Below are 18,240 nucleotides of genomic sequence, written 5' to 3' on the forward strand. Positions count from 1 at the left end.
TTGAATACAATGAAAGTAATGGAGTGTGACTTGGGAGGCTAGGTCAGGAAAGGCTCCTGCAGCTCCTGCCTTGCTCTCCTGGATCCCTCGCTTGCTCTGTGGGAAGTCGGCTGCCACGTCAAATAGCAGACCCTGCCAGTGACGGTGAAGGCGGCGCAAAGTTTCATCTGTTCTCAGTGTCAGCTACGAGGACCAACAAAGACACCAGTAAGAGAGTTTTTCATTGCAATTTTGCACCGACTTAATATTTTTACATTTGTTGAACATTGAACACATGAATACCCCTTAGTATTTATTCATTTCTGGGCAAGTCTAGGAAGACAGGGCATTATTATATTGCCAGCAGGCACCATTTGGCCTCACTAAGCTACTGATGGTTATCATAACTTCGTAAACTCAGCCAAGGATGACTTCTTCCATTTGCATCTTTGTGAGGGATCTGCTTCAACTGCTAATGCCATGAAGACCAGGCTTATAAATAAGCCTTCAAATCCCTGTATCACCACATGTAAATCAAGATTTTTCAGAAATGAAGTATGTATAATCGGGGTGCCCTCACGAAAAATGGTACTCCTCATGGGAGATAGGTCAAGGGCTTTTGGCATCACTGATAAGTAAAAACAATGTATTTAAATTGTTTATTTAGTCTTCATCTCATACTTTTAAATCTCAGTTATGTTTCATAATGGGTACACTACATTAGTATAGTGATATACTTACATGATCTGAGTTTGTGGGGTGCATTCAAAACTTTGTAACTGACAAGCGTGTATGGTCAAAAACATATGGGGAACACTGATTTTGTGAAGCATCACTTTTCAAGAATTGCTTAGGAGAGGTAAGACTTGGCCCTCGGGATCTCCAGGCTGGCCTAGCAAAGAGCCACACTGTGGCCCTTGATACTCCCCCTTGTTCACAGCTATGGTCTTAATATCAGATGTGAACTTTCCATATTTTATCTCCTTCTATGAAGTAATAATTATACCCATTTTCCACATGAAGACATTGAGAATCTCTAGGTTTGCTGCCTGGCTCACATTCTGGGATCATGACTGCCTATCACAACCGTGCATGGTTTTTGGACCACAAGCATTTTAAGGGCATAGGAATCCTGTGTGTTGAGAAACATATTCGTTTTTATAGGTTTAATGTTCTCAGTTCCTTCAACCATTGCTGATACGGTCTCCCTAACAAACCATGCCCAGTTCTGTTCATGCCTTTGCTCCTGCTCTTTCTTCTGTCTGGAATACCCTTCCCTCATTCTTTTCCTGGTTTGCTGTTTTCCAAACCTCAGTTCAGGCATCACTTTCTCAGAGAAGCTTTTCCACAGCATCTAACACATGTTTCCCACTTGTCAGCCTCTGCCATTTTAATTTCAGCTCTCGGAGATCAGCGCTTCAGCCCTCTCTGTGTCCCTTAGCATATAGAACTTAGCAGGTAGTAGTAACTATACACAATGTGAATATTTGTTGAATGAATAAATGAGCAAATGGACGAAGCCAACATTTTCATTGGACAGAGACTGTGATCATCATGGTGGGGACAAGACCAGCCTGCTGGAGACCCACACAGGCATCTTCAGTATGGAATCAGCACTGGGCAGTAGAGGATGCTCAGCCTTTGGAATAAAACAAAAAACAAAACAAAAGTTTAAGTTCCAGCACGGCCACTCCCCAAGCGTGGCACTTGGGAAAGCTACGTAATCACTTTATCAATGAGTGTGAGAAAAATCCCTACCTCATAAAGTCGAGGAAAGATTAAAAGTAAAGTTCCTGGCACCTCCTCTGTTAGTTTCCTTTACTTTCATATCCATTAGGGTTCAGTCAGGAGAAAGGAGAAGTTTAACGTAGAGAATAATTACCTAGTAACAAGTGTGTTAAGATGTAAACTATTATATATAGAATGGATAAACAAGGTCCTACTGTATAGCGCAGGGAACTATATTCAATATCCTGTAATAAACCATAACGGAAAAGAATATGAAAAAGGATATAGGGCTTCCCTGGTGGCACAGTGGTTAAGAATCTGCCTGCCAGTGCAGGGACATGGGTTCAAGCCCTGGTCCAGGAGGATCCCACATGCCGCAGAGCAACTAGGCCCATGGGCCAAAACTACTGAGCCTGCGCTCTAGAGCCCACGAGCCACAACGACTGCGCCTAGAGCCCGTGCTCCACAACAAGAGAAGCCACCGCAATGAGAAGCCTGAGCACCTCAACGAAGAGTAGCCCCACTCGCTGCAACTAGAGAAAGCCCGCGTGCAGCAACGAAGACCCAATACAGCCAAAAATAAATAAATAAATAAATTTTTTTAAAAAAGAAAAGGAAGGGCTTTCCCTGGTGGTGCAGTGGTTGAGAGTCCACCTGCCGATGCAGGGGACATGGGTTCGTGCCCCAGTCTGGGAAGATCCCACATGCCGCGGAGCGGCTGGGCCCGTGAGCCATGGCCGCTCAGCCTGTGCGTCCGGTGCCTGTGCCCCGCAACGGGAGAGGCCACAACAGTGAGAGGCCCACGTACCGTGAAAAGAAAAAAAAAAAAAAAGAAAAGGAATATATATATATGTATGACTAAATCTCTTTGCTGTACAGCAGAAATTAACACATTGTAAATCAACTGTACTTTAGTAAAATAAATTATAAAACAAACAAACAAGGGTGTTAGCTATAAAGGGGCAAAAAATATCTCTGAAGAATACCCTAAGGCTGAGTGAGGGAATACTGAGGGGAGGAGCAAGCTTAAAAGGGTGGTGGTGTTACATCCGAGAGAAATGGAAATAAAAACAAAAATAAACAAATGGGACCTAATGAAACTTCAAAGCTTTTGCACAGCAAAGAAAACCATAAACAAGACCAAAAGACAACCCTCAGAATGGGAGAAAATATTTGCAAATGAAGCAACTGACAAAGGATTAATCTCCAAAATATACAAGCAGCTCATGCACCTCAATATCAAAAAAACAAACAATCCAAGCCCAAAATGGGCAGAAGACCTAAACAGATATTTCTCCAAAGAAGATATACAGATTGCCAACAAACACATGAAAGGATGCTCAACATCACTAATCATTAGAGAAATGCAAATCAAAACTACAATGAGGTATCATCTCACACCGGTCAGAATGGCCATCATCAAAATATCTTGAAACAATAAATGCTGGAGAGGGTGTGGAGAAAAGGGAACCCTCATACACCGTTGGTGGGAATGTAAATTGATACAGCCACTATGGGGAACTGTATGGAGGTTCCTTAAAAAACTAAAACTAGAACTACCATACGACCCAGCAATCCCACTACTGGGCATATACCCTGAGAAAACCATAATTCAAAAAGAGTCATGTACCACAATGTTCATTGCAGCTCTATTTACAATAGCCAGGACATGGAAGCAACCTAATTGTCCATCAACAGATGAATGGATAAAGAAGATGTGGCACATATATACAATGGAATATTACTCAGCCATAAAAAGAAATGAAATTGAGTTATTTGTAGTGAGGTGGATGGACCTAGAGTCTGTCATACAGAGTGAAGTAAGTCAGAAAGAGAAAAACAAATACCGTATGCTAACACATATATATACATAATCTAAAAAAAAAAAAGTGCTCATGATGAACCTAGGGGCAAGACAGGAATAAAGACACGGACCTACTAGAGAATGGACTTGAGGATTCAGGGAGGGGGAAGGGTAAGCTGGGACAAAGTGAGAGAGTGGCATGGACATATATACACTACCAAACATAAAATAGATAGCTAGTGGGAAGCAGCCGCATAGCACAGGGAGATCAGCTCCGTGTTTTGTGACCATCTGGATGGGTGGGATAGGGAGGGTGGGAGAGAGAGAGATGCAAGAGGGAGGAGATATGGGGTCATATGTATATGTATAACTGATTCACTTTGTTATACAGCAGAAACTAACACACCATTGTAAAGCAATTATACTCCAATAAAGATGTTTTAAAAAAAGTGAAATATATCCACATCACCAAAAATAGGTTATACAATTAGTAGGATTTCAATACATTTTTATTAACATAAAAAATAAATATTTATATATAAAAAAGGGTGGTGTTATGGGTTGAACTGTGTTCCCCAAATCCATATGTTTAAGTCCTAAACCCCCGACGCTCGGAACGTGACCTTATTTGGAATGACCTTATGGTCATCGCAGATGTAATTAGTTGTTAGGATAAAGTTATACTGGAGTAGAGTGGGACCCTAAACCAGAATGACTTGCGTCATATATAAAAAGGGGAGGTTTGGACACCGACACAGACACAGGGAGAGTATCTTCCATGTGAAGATGAAGGCAGAGATGCGGGTGCTGCTTCTATGAGCCAAAGAATGCCAAAGATTGCCAGCAAACTACCAGAAACATGGAACAGATTCGCTCCCGGCTCTCAGAAGGAGCCAAGCCCGTCGACAGCTTCATCTCAGACTTCCAGCCTCTAGAAATCTGATACAATAAATTTCTGTTTGTTATGGCATCCCTAGGAAATGAATACAGGAAGCCTCCTCCCCAAACTGGAATTCAGACCTCATTGGGGAATTCAGCAATTCAACTAATTGCTAATTCAGCAATTAGTTTGCTGAAATGCCCCAGTGAGCCCCAGAGGATCCCCACCACCACCCCATGTCACTGGTAGCCACGCAGAATAGGAGCAAGAAGAAAAGAACACAAGCATGCTGGCTGCTAGGAAGAGAAACCCCTCCCTCCTGCAGTGGTCCCTCTAGCGCCCTCTACTGACAAGGTTTAGCATCATGCCAACTACAAAGGAGAAAAGTTTACAGTGCGGGGCTCCATGGCTAAGTCAAGGAAGGTGAATTTAGAGTTGAGGGGCAATAAATTGATAACTGGCACACACCTCCTTCCTTTCAATGTATTGGAAGAATATACAACAGAATTTTGAGAGGGGTTTGTTTCCTCCAGTGAAGTGGCCAGAGGCTGGTGGCCACACAGCAGAGCTGTTCTCACAGCAGTTCTTAACATTTTTTGGTGTCATAAACTCTTTTGGCTGCCTCGATGAAGCCTGTGTATATCTTCTCAAAATAATGTTTTAAAATGTATATCTAAAACACATAGAATTACAGTTCTTTATATTTTATTTAACTTTTAGGTCAGCACAAAACATCAGCAGATTTACCTTTGAAGGTATATTTTATCATATGCTGCATATATATTCCTAAAAAGTTTGCAGTAAATCATATTTTCATAATTTGAATTATATTCAAATCTATTTGAGTTTATTCTTCCAAGGACCCTTATAATGAATATTTTATAAACAAATTATTGTTTTATTCTTTTAGTGATTTCTTTATAACGTATCATTTTAAAATGAAACCTTTAGTTATTATTTTTAAAAACACAAAAATAGAAAAGAGGTGGAGGAAGGGAGAATTCACTCTCTGCCTGACAGGTGAGCTGACATCAGTCTTCTCCTGACCTCGACTAGGACTTAATGTCCTCTGCTTCTGAGAGCTACGCCACCAGGTAGTACCCAGCTTTCCTGGGTGTCCAGCTTATAGATGGCAGATTCTCAGCCTCCATAACTATATGAGCCAATTCTTCATAATAAATACACACACACACACACATACCCCTTCCCTACTGGTTTTGTTTCTCTGGAGAACCCTGACAAATACCTATAGTAACACAAGGGCTTCTTTAGTCATGCATTAGAAAACAAGATCGACCAGTGGGTCTAATAGTTACATAATTTCTAAGTACCAATGACTGGAAAAGACATTGTGGAAGATCTGTAGGCACTGTGAAGTGACATGAACACACCTGTAGTTTGTGTTGGTGACATCACAGATGGTGTCATTACATTCGTAATTGAAGCAAAGGCTAAATTTCAGTTAGAGGTTAATGGAAGCAAAAGGCTATAATTCTTCTATTCAAGTTTATGGACCCTCTGAGTTCAGAACCCCTGTCCAGAGGTAATTCCAGCATTAGCCTGAGGTTGGCCTAGGACTGTCTACGCACCAGGCATGTATTTGTGAGGCTCACACCAGGGAGGCAGTCACTCCGACACGAGCGTGGGCCCCTAAGCTGCACGTGCATGGCTTCCGCCTCCTGCGGGGCAGTGTGCAAAACACAAATGCATGCGGCCTTAAAAGTCAGGAAAGGGAAAGGTCCTATCTGCACAATGCCCGCTCACAGGAGAATACAATGGCAGACTTCAGAATCTGTGCTGGATGGTCCCACGGTCCTGCCCACGCCTTGGTCAAGTGAGTGAGTCAAAGAGGAAACGCTTGTGCATTTGCATGGGCAGTGCTGGATGGGATGACTGACCCACTGACCACTGGGCTACTGACCATAAAGACCAGGATGTCTGCCCTCATTGGGTTATACGGCTTGTAGACTCGTGTCCTGAAATCCAGGCCAGAAGACAGGGTAGAGTAGCCTCCTAAGGTCCAGAGGCTGCGCATTTGCTTTTTGCCCGATTCCACTCTCCCTTGGGGTAGCCTCTTGAAAAAGAAAAAAAAAAAAGGTGCTGGCATACTTTCCTGGTGTGTTCTGTTCATCCAACAAATATCTACTGAGCCCTGGTGTGTGCCAGGCACTGTGCTGGGTGCTGGAGAAATCATGATGAATCTCCAACCTCTGTCCTCAGTCTAGCGAGAGAAACAGACAAGTAGACATATTGCTGCCGTGTCTCGTGGTAACTATACAAGCTCAGAAGTCCACCGTGATGCTGGGGGAGCCGGGAGGTGGGCTGACAGGTGCACCTCATTAAAAAAACAAACAAAACAAAACAAACAAAAAACGGACAGGATTTGAAAGTTGCTAAGAGAGTAGAACTTCAAAGTTCTCATCAAAAGAAAAAAACTCTGTAACTATGTGAGGTGATGGATTTTAACTAAACTTCCTGTGGTGATCATTTCTCAATGTATACATACACCAAATCATCCTGTTGTACACCTAAAGCTAATATAATGTTATATGCCAATTATAGCTCAATACAACTGGAGCAAAAAGGAACGCATGTGAGGCAGATATATTCAAAGTGAACGCTCTCACCTACACACACAAAGAAAGAAAAGAAAAAGAAAAAGATGACACTCAAAATGCTTTAAATTATTAAAATGAAATCGTCTAAACTCTAGGTTACCTTCCTTCTCAGGGTTTTACCCTATGCATAAATATAAGCAATGGATATCAAGGTATCAGGAGGAGAGAATGGGGACCGAGCTTCTTGTCATCACCCCTGAGAAAGCACTCCGTTTCTATGCCCTCCCACCGCCAGCCCACCTTTCCCCAGCCCCACTCCTTGCCGATGCCAACCAAAAGGCCAAGAAGTAAAACACAAGGATAAAACGGTTTATAAAATTCCATACATTTGAAAATTAACTCTGGGTGCCATCCGTCAGAGAGAAATGAGCAAGTCACTACGGGGGGATGAAGGAGGGGAAACGGTGCCAGAAACCCCCACCTCTGAGCTACCAGCGGCCACAGCCGCAGCCTCAGTGGTTCAGCAAATGCCCAGAAGCACGACCGGCTCTGGTGGTTCAGCCGGGAAATCTGCCAGGACGAGATGCACGGATGACGCTTCGGGCGAACGTCGATGGACGGAGCGCCTCTGAGATCTCTTCTGAGCGCTGACCCGTTGTTTTTCCAGGGGGTAAAATGGGCGAGAGAAGCTTGAGCTGATACCCCGGGCCGAAGCACAGGGGTGGCACTCATGAAATGAACATAGGCCTGGGAGGGCCTAAGGTAGAAGAACGGGGTCCTGGCAAGTCCTCCTTCCCTCTTCCTGCCCCCAATAAACGAGTAAATGAATCGTCCAATTTGTACCTTTAGAGAGCGCTCTGAAGCAGAACCAGTATTCCTGCATCGGGCAGGTATCTGGCCTCACCAGGCTGTGTCAACCATGATCCTGAAGAAAAAACTTGATTTCTTGGTTTGTGAAAATTAGTCTTTTCGTGCACCTTTTGAACAGATTTTATAAAATGAACACTACACGTTTTCTCCAATTTTGGAGGGAAAAAAGATCGGCAAGGCAAATGTGAGGATTTGAGGAAAATTTAAGATCCTCTACAATCCAACCAGCGTGAATCCCTCATCGAACATTCTTTGGTGGGTGACTCCCTCTACCTCAAAGCCAACAGGGGAGGAATTCCGGGGGTGAGAATGGGAGTTCCCCGATGGCTTGGGTCGCCAGTCTCCATCCATCCTGACAAGCACAGAGAAGTACTGTGGTGTGCCTCCCAGCAAAGCCCTATTCCATACATTCTGAGCCTGGGACAAAATAGCAAGTGGCCCAGGTGCCAAAGTAAATGAGGCTCTTCCCTGGAGAGGTGCCAAGGCCCTGCATTTAGACCATAGCTGAAAGGGGCCTTGGAAAACTTTTGGAAACCTCTCCTAGGAAGATGGAAGAAATTCACACACCGTCCCTGTGTCCAGTGAGATGGTACCAAGTCTGCTCTGCAAACCACTGTAGGCCTTTGCAGGAGCTGCAGCTCTCAGCAGTGAGGCCTTAATCTGAGGAGGTCCTTGACAAACACTTGGGCTGTTTCAGAAGCAGTGAGCGATTCTGCAGCTAAGAGCCCAAACCGGAGAAAGGGGTTTGGGTGACTTGAGTGGCACCTCAGGGTGATTCTGGTTTAAGTCACTCAAACTCTTGTCAAAGGCCCAGGTCCCAGGTCTAGGGCAATGTCTAATCTCTCCCCCTTTATCCTTTATCCCCCTTTATCCCAACCCCACCATGACCCACTGCTCCAGAAACACTCCTTTGAAAGAGATTTGGACTTGGCACCTGTGATGGAAGCCAAGAGGAGGGTCCGTGGGGCTAAGTGAGGACTGGCATTCGCCAAAGGGGAAAGGATTGAAATTAACCTCAGAAGAGCTATGCGAGAGGGCAAGTGGGGGGCATGGTCCCATCTTCTGATGTGCCACCGTGGCCTCGGTGTGACATCCCAAGCCCCATCTTACCACCTATCAATGTGACAGAGAAGAGATGGAGGGCAGAGTGCTTTCAGCTGCTTTCCTGGGTCTGCCCCAAGCCCCCGGCCTTCTGAGGGAGGGCCACGTCCTTGAAACTGGGGGCTTCCCACGTGTACTCCCAGCCCGGCTGCACACAGACCCCACCAGGAGGGAGGGATGCCAGGGGAAAGCCCAGCGCCTGTTACAATCCCTGACTTCTGTCATGTGACTCCACTCCTTTCTGACCAGAGTTCCTAGCGGAAGCTTGAGCCCCTTCAGAGTTTAGAGTCTGAATTCTTAGGAGCCTGACTAAGCAGTACTTTTAGAAGCTGCCAGAAAAAAAAAAAAAAAAGGATCAGGTAGTTCTTTGTCTACTCTGTCTAGGTGGATACACTAGTCATCCCTGTACGGTCACTTGAGTGGCACCTCACGGTGATTCTGGTTTAAGTCACTAACTACCCTGGGACCTTTGTGACCTGAACAACTGTCTCCCTATATCCTTTGTTATGCAAAGCGGTCACTTGGAGGAATGTGGGTAAAGCTGAATAGGGACCAAGTTGCTACCTGGGAAAGAAAGAGGTATAGTCCCCTAACTTCTTCCATTTTGAGAATGCAACATGATAGAATGTCTCCAACAGACTGAGATGAGTCAGAAGGGAAAGGACACCAAGAGCACCCAACAAGGAACCCAGTTCTAGGGGAGCCTGAGACTGGACAATAACCTGGGCCCAGTTCCCCCACTGCAAGGTCCATTTGGGGGCTGGTTTGGCAGATTGTTTGGCCGAGGCCCAAAGTACCCCCAGTAAAGCCACCCAGGCAAAGAGAGCATCTTGTGGTGCTGAGTGTAAACCCCCTTTGGAGGCTATAAGCTTCAGATAGACAGAACTCTGAGACTGTCTTTTGTCCTTCCTCAAAAGAAAATGTCACTATGGCATTTGCCTTCATTGGGAGTGGTGAAAGTGAGGACAGTGAACCACAGGGACACAGTGACCCTGTAGCAAAAGAACTTGGCAGGAGCTGGAGCCTGTCTATAGATGACTGACTTCTCTGGCTCTGATTTTAACCTATTGTTTGGAAGCAAGACAGGCCCCTTTGAGGTGAGTAAATCCTGGGATTCTTGGGCAATTTTTCTCAGGCATGTCTTAGGAAGAGATACAGGATGCCCTGTAATTTGGGCAAGTGGGGACTGAGGCCATTAAATTTGATAGAAAAGGACTAAACCACACTGGTAAAAGAGAGCAAACTGGTTAATTTCAGAAATGGAACAAGCTCAAAGCTGTTAGAAGTATTCTCTTAACTTCTATTACTGGCCCTTTAGATAAATGACATACTTAAGGAAACTGAGAAGCATGTATGAGAGACAGCAAAGTGTCCTTGGACAGAATTTCAGACAATTTGTGGCACTTTCCAACATGGTTTTGAATTGATTTACAAGGAATCGATCTATTGGAAGAAATGACCATCATATGACCCAATAATTCCACTTCTGGTCTGGGTTGGGGTTCAAGGAGTCTACTTTTAAAAGCCTTCACAGTACAATGGTGCTCTTAATGTGTCAACCTGGCCAGGCTACTGTTAAGGACTGAAAATCTGCACTCCCCCAGAATTCCTAAGTTAAAACCCTACCCCCCCAATGTGATGGTGTTAGGAGCTGATTAGGATGAGATGAGTCAGGGAGGTGGGGCCCTCATGAATGGAATCTGTGCCCTTACAGGACCAGAAAGAGCTTGTTTCTTCTCTGTTTCTGCTGTGTGAAGATATAAGGAGAAGTCGGCAGTCTAACCCAGAAGCAGGCTCTCAATGGAACCTGTCAACACTGACACTCTGAACCCGAATTTCCAGCCCCCAGAACCGTGAGAAATACAATTTCTGTTGTCGATAAGCAGGTCTGTGGTATTGTGTTCTGGCCGCCTGAACTGAGAGCTACAGCCCTCAGTGAGTCAATCAACATTACCTTAGGTGTTGCTGTGAAGGTGTCGTGTAGATGTGATTCAAGTCCTTCATCAGTTAACTTTCAGTAAGGGAGCCTAAAGCTGGGTGAGCCTGGTTCATCCGTTGAAATGTTTTCAGAGCAGAGCTGAGGATTCCCTGATGAAGAAGAAATACTGACTGTGGACATCGGCTGCAGCTCACGCCCAAGGGTTCCAGCCTGCAGCTCCTGATAACATGCCCTACGGAATTCAGACTTTCCCAGCCGGCCCCCATGACTGCAGAAGCCAATCCGTGAAATACATTTCTGTTTTCTTTCTTTCTTTTTTTTTTTTTTTTTTTTGGCTGAGGTGTGCAGCATGGGGGATCTTAGTTCCCCGACCGGGGATCAAACCAACGCCCCTCGCAGCAGAAGTGCGGAGACTGAACCACTGTACCACCAAGGAAGTCCCACATTTCTTAATATATATCTCCAATCGGTTCTGCTTCTTCAGTGGAGCCCAGACTAATACACCAGATGATTTTAATATGTTGCTCAGGCTGAGAACCGGGGAGTTATTCCATAGTGGTTAAGCCAAAGAGCATCAGAATAAGATAATCCAAGGTCAAATCTCACCTCTTCTACCTACACCTCTGTGACTTCAGGTCCCTCAGCTGTAAAATGGGGATCACAGTGTCTACTGCAGGGGCACACTGTGAAGGCCAAATGCTCTCATGTATGTCAAGTTCTGTGAACATCTGGACTGCATCCTGGCCCCTGCTCTTATAATGTCAGGCTATTCTGGGCCATGAGCAACGAAATACCATTCCAACAAAAATGAGCCTGGTTTACATCTCACTGCTTGACGTGTAAAGTTTAGGACTTTGTTTCAGAGTCACCGAAATACCTCCTTCCTCCATCCTGCTCCTGTGGCAGGCAGGCAGGAGGGTTCCTGCACATACCCAGACACTCAGCCACACCGGGAGCAGCGAACACAAGCCGTCATCCCTCTTTGCTAATTAAAGGAGTAAAAAGACGGGAGCCAAGAGCCCCTCGGTGCTTATTAAAATGGACTGTGAATTCCACCAGTCTCCATTATCATTCTCGAATGGCATTTTTTTTTAAACATCACTTTCTTTTTTTTTTTTTTTTTTTTTGCGGTACGCGGGCCGCTCACTGTTGTGGCCTCTCCCGTTGCGGAGCACAGGCTCCGGACGCGCAGGCTCAGCGGCCATGGCTCACGGGCCCAGCCGCTCTGCGGCATGTGGGATCTTCCCGGACCGGGGCTTGAACCCGCGTCCCCTGCATCGGCAGGCGGACTCTCAACCACTGCACCACCAGGGAAGCCCTCATTTTTATTTTTATTTATTTTTTAATACTTACTTTTTAATTTGGTTGCACCGGGTCTTAGCTGTGGCAGACTGGCTCCTTAGCTGTGGCGTTGGAACTCTTAGTTGCATGCATGTGGGATCTAGTTCCCTGACCAGGCGTCGAACCGGGCCCGCTGCTTTCGGAGGGCAGAGTCTTAACCACTGTGCAACCAGGGAAAGGAAGTCCCTTCACTGGCGTTTTAATAGGTGGTTACAGCACTCAGCTCAAAGTTTGACTGATATCTTGGAGGGTCGCGGAGGCCCGGCTCTCCCTCGAGCCGTCGCATTTCCTTTCCCTGCCCCTCTGGCTGTGCGGAACGAGCGCGTAACTGCTCCTCCCACCTCCCGCCCTCCGCCGGGTCGGGTTCGGCCTTCAATCTGGCACATCAGTGCCCTCCGGTGGCCAAACGCTGCAGCAACTACTCACTCCGCAAGGGCTTGTTTGCTGGAAGTGGCTTGGGATCATTCTTTCGGTTTTGCTGTGGTTTCTTTTTAAGGCGCGGATGCTCACGTGCTCCTGCGAAGCCTTTGATAGGTAGAGAGGATGTGCCTCTTTAGCGATGTGCTCTGACCCTGGCCATCTGAGTATGACCTCAGCTCGTGCCTCTCTGGGTCTGTTTCCTCACCTACAAACTGAAATAAAGGTAGATCATCTCCAGCTTTAACATTTAGGATTCGAAGCCTTGCGATTCAGGGACAGTCCTTCATTTAACAAATATCAATATTATGTGTCAAATGTAGAGGTTCAGAATCGTCAGAGAGCCACCTGTGCATTCCTGGACTTTAAATTGTAGAAGGAGGACACAGCTAAGGAGCAATAAACGTAACGAAGAAATAAACTACATAGTATGTTAGAAGGTGAAAATAAAGCAGGTGTGAGGATCAGAACTGGTGGCAAAGGTAAAAGCGAAGGGACGGTGCAGTTTTAGGACGGTGCAGTTTTAGGTGATGGACTCAGAACAGGGCTCTGAAAGGTCACCTTCTGAACACAGACCCGTGGGAGGAGGATGGGAGGCTGTTAGTCCTGTAGATTTTCTGGGGAAGTGCGTTCCAGGTTGAGGAAAACCCGTCCACAGGCTTGAGGTGAGAGCCTGACTGACTTGTGTGAGAACCCATAAGAAAGCCTGTCTGGCTGAATTAGCGACACGGAGGATATAATGGGGGGCGGGGGACACCACATAGGAAATGGGAGACGATTGCATAGAACCTGGCAGGCCACTGCAGAGAATTTAACCTTGACGCTGAAAGAAATGGAACGGCATGGAAGGGTTGGAGCAGAGAAGTGACATAACCTGCCCTCTGTTTTTACAGGGTCTGCTCAGGCTGCGGTAATGAAATAGAATAGACTGGGTGGCTTAAACAACAGAAATTAATTTTCTCACAGTTCTGGAGGCTGGAAAGTCCAAGATCAAGTGCTGGCAGGATTGAGCTTCTGGTGAGAACCCTCTTCTTGGTGTGTGGTGGCCAGCCTTCTCACTGTGTTCCCACAGGTGGACACAGAGGATGCCCTGGAGTCCCTTCCTCTTCTTATAAGGACACGAATCCTGTGGTGGGGCTCTGCCCTCATGACCTCATCTAAACCTAGTCACCTCCCGAAGGCCCCGTCTCTTCATGCCATCCCACTGGGGGGCCGGCTTCAACGTTTGCATCGGCGGGGGACACAGACATTCATAGCAGAGTCACTCAGCCTGCTGCATGGGCTGAAAGGCAAGGAAAGGGGCTAGGAAGCAGGTAGCTCCGGGACAATCCAGGTGAGAGGAGGTGGTGGCCAGGATAGGAGTGCAGGTGTTGAGAAGGGGTCAGCTTCTGGAGAGGTGTCGAAAGTAAAGACAAGAGGATTTCCTGACAGATTGAACGTGGACTGTGAGAGCAAAAAGAAGGGTTTTGAGCTAAGTGACCAGCAGGTGCCATTGACTGAGATGGGAAATGGAGGTGAAGATCAGACATTCCGTCTGTGAGGGGTTGAACTTAACATTATCTATTTGAAAATAGAATTGAAAGTGCAAAGTTCAGGGACTGCAGGGGAGTATCGTTGCTAGAGTCGTTATCATACTACAGGGAGCATGGTTTTAGGGTCAGACAGGCTGGTGTTCAAATGTCGGTCCTGTTACTTACTGGCTGTGTCAGCCTGGAAAACTGTCTTACCTTCTTTGAACTTTGTTTTTCAGGTCATATTTATTTATTCTGCACCCTCATGTGTCAGGCGCTGTTCTGGATGTGGGAACATAGGCGTAAAGAAAAAGTTCCTGCTCTCATGAAGTTTGTGCTCTGGTAAAACAAGGATGATAATAAATGACCACTTGGAGTTGATTGAATGAATAAAATAGGTACCTTGCCTTAAGCACTCATTATAGTGCTCCGTCCGGTAATTAGCTGATTTAACCACCCTCCCCTTGCTTTCTACCCATCGGAGGACAAGTAGTATCACAGGCTCAGATGGACCCATGAGGGACCAGAGGACGTCTTGAGTGGCAGCCTTCCAGATCTACAGAAACCATAGAACGGACTCCCCAAGAGTAGACTGTGGAATATTCTTAGAGAAATTAGAGAACGATGCCGCCTCCACCGCTGAATACAGCTGCTGCCTGTTCTCCTTTGGCTTTATTCTGGAGCCCAGATGCTGAATACACCACAAGGACACGAGGTGAGCTGGTGCCAGAGGAGGCATATTTAGCCTCACAAGCAAATAGCTGGGTGGGAAGGCATTTTAACACGTGGTTTGCTCTTGTCCCTTGTTGTAAAAGGTATCCTATCAGTTAAAAGCATTACATTTCGGGAATTCCCCGGTGATCCAGTGTTTAGGACTCTGTGCTTTCACTGCCAAGGGCCCAGTTTCAATCCGAAGTCCAGGAACTAAGATCCCACAAGCCCCACGGCCAAAAAAAGGGAAAAAAAGGCATTACATTTCTTAAACGATTGACGTTTGGGATTACATCTTTTACTCTAAGCAGGCTCTTCAGGGTGAAACAGAGAGATCACCGTGGGAGAGAAGAGGCCCTGGGATGGACGTCTGAGGTTCCTGAACATTCATTCAAAGGGTGGGGCGAGGGACACGGAGAGGCAGCTGCTGCAGAGGCAGATGGGGTGGGTAGGAGTGGGGAAGCGGAAGCCTGGGAAAGGCAGCGGAGAGGACGCTGCAGAGAAGACCAGGAGGATTTGGAAATCAGGGCGTGGCTTCCAACCGTGGCCTCGGGTGCATCCAGAGAGCAGTGGGCTGGGGAATCTATGAAGGATAGCGAAGAAGAGACAATGAGAGCAGGAAAAAATGTTAAGATATTTGTCTGTGAAAAACAAGAGAGGGGTGGGGGGCAGGGGGATTATCTAGGTAAGGGAAATGTGGAGTTGAGAGAGAATGTTTTAAATGAGGAACGATGAACACTGATCTGGTTGTTGGAATTTTCTTCATAGGTAAAAGCAACAAATAGTTCTGGCAAGAAAAGGGATTTGTTGTAAGAATCCCATGTAGCCCACGGCGAAGGTCTTCAATTTGGCATTCTTTCCCAAGGCTCCATTGCCTGGGATAGCTTTAATAAGGGAATCTGTTTCCAAGTTAATAGGGTCCTAAAGTTGATCTGCCTGAGGATACCTCCTGCTGGCATTCCTTTCCCATCTCTTTCATAAATGCCCTTCTCCCACTTCACACACACACACAAAGCAAAATGTTGTAGAGATGTCTGGGGCTCCCAGCAATTAGTCAAACTTGAAATAACTGGGGTTGCGACATCATCTACAAACCGGGGGCCATAAAGCACCTGCCCACCTCTGCCATCCAACTGAGAGACCTTTCCAATCACACTTTAGTTTTTATATTTTATCATTATTTATCAAAAACTGTGAAATATGTGTATATTGATAATTGATTAATAATAATCATGGTGAGTATAACTAAACCCAGGGTTTTGTTTTGTTTTTTTTTTTTTTACAAATAGAGCCTAATGAACAAAAAAATGAAAAATAAAATAAACTTAAATTCATTTTTATTACAGGGAAATATGATAAGATGATCAAAAAGACACATACAAAATATATTGCATTAGGATAAAAATGTGTGGAGAAAGTAGAATGGTTATAGGCTTTGAAGGACAGTAAAATTTTTTGTTTGTTCTTGTGTGCTTTCAGTGGACAATGGTAGGTATCAAACTGCTGTGGTATTTATTTTCCATTGGATATATATTTTTAAGTAATGTTGCAGTTGTATTCTAAAATGCAAATATTTACAAAAAGCTAGAAATGTACAGTCTCACAATTATTTAAACTTACGATCGGGAACTTTGAGAGGGCAACTTTAAAATGTGCAAGGGAGTCCTCAGTTTGGGGATATTATTTTAGGGGTACATGAGTAAAGATGTTTGATAGCAGTTGGCAAAGGAATCCAAGGAAAGGCAGAACAAGCTTTGGAAAGCCCAGGAAGGCACAGGCACCTCAGTTCCTGGGCTTCCTGGGCTCTGTGGGCACCACCATCAGCACAGTTCAGCCGCAGCCCCTCTCATGTATCTGACTTTCAGCTCCAGAGCCCAAGTCTGGGCAAAAGGAGGCTGAATGGAGTTGTGCTCACTGCTCGGAGGGTGCCGGGGACACTGCAGTGAAAGTTGCACCAGGATCCCTTGAAATGTAGGGGATGCTAGTTCTCGCATAGGAAATGCAGAGTGTGCTTATCCAAAAAGGGGCAATCTGGGCCAGCCTGGAAAAGACAGCGACAGCCTATTGCAAACATGTTCAAGGGGAAGATCCAGAGGAATGAGGGAATATATGATGACTGGGGGCCGTCCCCGGACAGGATCCTGAGCACAGGTAGGACTAGACAGATGGAGGGACACCCCTTTTGTCATGGCTGGAGCGAGGAGGAAAGACTAGGGGAGGATGCGGGGCAGTTTTGCAAGTGAGCTGAAAGGAGGTCCAGAGAGCTGGCCCAATGGATGGTCTCCAACGTTTCTATTAAGTAGGGGAAGCCATGGTCCACTCCCCATGACAGCCAAGTGGGTCAGGAGTTTGGGGACACAGAAGCTATTTTCTCATGTTTTTCAAGATTTTTGTTTTTGTTTTTAACAGAGTCTAACATTCTTAGCACACGGATGCACAGTTACAATCCACGTAACTACCTCCTCCATTTGGGCTCCATCCCCCCCAACACAACTCCAGACCGAGTCAGTTTCCCCTCTGGCTCCCCCAACTCTTTGTACACATCTCTTATGGCCCTGACCATATTTATCACTGGAGTGTTGAGGATGAATGGGGATGGTAGTAAATTGCAATCAGATTAGTCATAACTCCTTTGGCTCCCACACACGTACCCTGGGGTCCTTCCACACTGGGCTCAAACCTGGTTTGATTAGAACCTTCATGTATTTTGCTTAAGTTTTAGAGAGGCGACGGCTAAACTCCCTTTTCGGTGTTCTTCTTTGACAGTGTAGGAGGAGTGCTGTATGAGAAACTGGAATGCTTCCAGATAACGCTGCCCACGGGCCCCTGAGGGACGAGTGGTCCAGACCTACACCTGAGCGAGCATCCATCCTCTCCTGCCTCTCACTCCCTCACGTACACCCTCACACACACCCCTTGGAGCACTGTGTACATAGTTTTCTCTGAGCGGGTCCTCAGAGCTGAGTAAAGTCATCATTCTAAGGCCCCCAAATAAGTTGTGGTTAAATGACAACCACCCTTCCCTTTTCTCCTTTCCCTAATCAAACTTACGTTCTTTATAACTTCTAAGTGAATTCAACATAAATATCCATACATGAAGCCAAGTTAGAACAAATACCAAGAATCCAGTCAAGGTTTCTTAGGAATCATAAGAAAAAACTATCTTTGAATTGAACTATAGAATCTTAAGAGTCAACTTGAGATAAATAAGATTTGAGGTTTACGGTTAGTTCTTTAAAATAATGCAGCGCTTCAGAGGAATCCCTGACCTTTTTTTTTTTTTTTTTTTTTTTTTTTGGCGGTACGCGGGCCTCTCACTGTTGTGGCCTCTCCCATTGCGGAGCACAGGCTCCGGACGTGCAGGCTCAGCGGCCATGGCTCACGGGCCCAGCCTCTCCGGG

At 45.8% G+C, this 18,240-nt stretch overlaps 1 long non-coding RNA gene across 1 annotated transcript; it reads right to left on the reverse strand.

Moving 5' to 3' along the window:
• Positions 1-296: 296 nt before the first annotated feature.
• LOC132500259 (uncharacterized) lies at positions 297-12,504 on the reverse strand. Its single transcript, XR_009534000.1, has 3 exons — positions 12,213-12,504; positions 10,875-11,008; positions 297-1,618 (listed from the first exon to the last, which is right to left on the reverse strand). It is a non-coding gene; the product is annotated as an uncharacterized LOC132500259 (long non-coding RNA).
• Positions 12,505-18,240: the final 5,736 nt, after the last annotated feature.

The sequence above is a fragment of the Mesoplodon densirostris genome, chromosome 12 (assembly GCF_025265405.1).
Source record: "Mesoplodon densirostris isolate mMesDen1 chromosome 12, mMesDen1 primary haplotype, whole genome shotgun sequence".
Lineage (NCBI taxonomy): Eukaryota > Metazoa > Chordata > Mammalia > Artiodactyla > Ziphiidae > Mesoplodon > Mesoplodon densirostris.